The sequence below is a fragment of the Rhagoletis pomonella genome, unplaced genomic scaffold (genome assembly GCF_013731165.1).
Source record: "Rhagoletis pomonella isolate Grant_MI unplaced genomic scaffold, Rhpom_1.0 Rhpom_scaffold_00004, whole genome shotgun sequence".
NCBI lineage: Eukaryota > Metazoa > Arthropoda > Insecta > Diptera > Tephritidae > Rhagoletis > Rhagoletis pomonella.
In genome coordinates this window covers 76,123,604-76,125,775 of record NW_023458558.1, presented here as the reverse complement: position 1 = coordinate 76,125,775, position 2,172 = coordinate 76,123,604, and positions in this window count along the sequence as shown.

Below are 2,172 nucleotides of genomic sequence, written 5' to 3'. Positions count from 1 at the left end.
AAAATCGGACAATAACCACGCCCACATCCCATATAACGGTAATTTAGAGAAATACAAAATCTTCGATAAATCAGTAACTATTAACGCTAATTTATTCAAAATTGATGTTTGCAACAATTCTTTACCAAGAAATATGTTTATGGTAAAATTTTGGAAAATGGGCTTGGCACCGCCCACTTATGATAACATATACGTATATCGGTAACCGTTATACCAATTTGTACCAAACTCGGTACGGTTATTGTGCTTGCCCCATAAAAGCCAATTATTAAAAATTATTGAATTCAGCTAAAATTACGGCCGCTTTTCATATAACGGTAAATTTCAGAAATGCTTGAAACTGCAATATTTCGAAATTTAAGGACGCTACTCAAAATTGGTACACCCCGGTTTACCATCTAGCGGTAGCTTTCGGAAAGGTGAAAAAACATATATTTAATACTTGCGCCGGGTATTTAATGCTCGGCTCCGCCCGAACTTAGACTTTCTTACTTGTTTAGTTTAGTTTTCCACCAATCGAGAGGATTTTTACGGAGATCAGCTCGTTTTTAGGCCGTCGATAGGCCTTGAGCTTTAATTTTAAATTTTTTAATGTCTCCAGATTCTACATCCGAGTCTTCGCTTTCGCTGGGGGAATCTAAAATTATTTCTAGGTTGCTTATAAGACTTTTAGTAATCTATATATTAATACGCTAACATGAATTTTGTCTCCGTTCGTTTGGTGATTCTACCAAACCGATTTCGAAACCAATTGGACCATTGGAAAGGCATTTTGCTTTAGGTGAGCAGAGTTTTTATGGTTTCAAAATTGGTTGAAAATTACGGCTGAAACCGTCGCTTAAACATTTTCGAATTGTGTATAGATGTTGTGGCAACATGTTCAATTTGACATGTTTCGCATGTTGTTTCACTTCGCATTTGAAATTAAGCTTTGACATAAAGATAAATATGAAGATGACGAAATAAATGATAACGATTAAGACAAGAATGAGAAGGCGAAAGTGAATTCAAAGACAAAAATGGAGACAGTGAGAAATACTTAAGAGTTAGGGTAACTGAAAGGGTAAGCAAATATATTGGGAGTAAATGGGCAATGATGCATACTGAAATAGTTGCCACGGAAACAAGTGCTTCTAATATATGTATGTCATATTAATTTAACAAAAACGTGCTAATAAGGGGTTTAAGAATAAGACTGAGATAAAGCCTAATATATTTAGGAAGGAAAGTAAAGTTTAGTATCTACATAGACGAAGAAAAGGTTAAAGGTAAAGGTAAATATAAAAACAAAAACAAATATGCGTGAAGATAAAGGGTAGAACGACGATCAAAGTTAATTTAAACAATATAAGGTAAAGGTGAAGGGGAATATGCAAAAATGAAGATAAATATGAGGATGAAGATTGATATTGTTATTGATATAATAATCGATATTGTTATCGGCATAATAATGGATACAGTATATTTTGCTTAGCTGCCCATCCTTCTTTGCACGAAAAACTTGTGCACTTAACCGAAAAAAGCACTTAAGCGAATGTACTTTACTACTTCAATGAGGAAGGTATCCGAATCCCTATGAAAGCAAATAGTGGAGGAGCACTTACCACGTAGAAATTACTGCAAGCGAAATTTTTACCGAATGGTATCTAATTATCTATATAATTACATTAATTGATAGCCATTTTCGTTGTTCTGCGAGATGAGCAAAATAAATAAAAGCTTGTTAAATTAGATAATTGTAGGGCCAGTGCAGGTAGACCTAATACTTTCTTTGATAGTTAATAATAGTTGCACAATTTTTAAGGCAGGTATCGCCAATGTGCAGGTATGTTGAATGCACCTATCGGAGGAGTTTCCTTATAAATGTTAAAAATAATGCCGCTAATGCGCATTTAAATGTAGGTATCTTAAATGTACACTTAAGCATAAAGGCACCAAAGCAAAATATACTGTACTTCTATCAATACAACCGATATTGTTATCGATAAAATAATCGATAATGTTATAAATTTTATATGTCGATATACTTAACAATATATAAATCGATTTTGGAATCGTTGTATTTTGCGAAACAGTGCGCTCGGGATAACGTCAACTAATTAAAACCGCGAGTGTTGACATTTATCAAATTGTTGACGTTTTTGAATGTGCAAATTTAAAGCCAAAATTTAG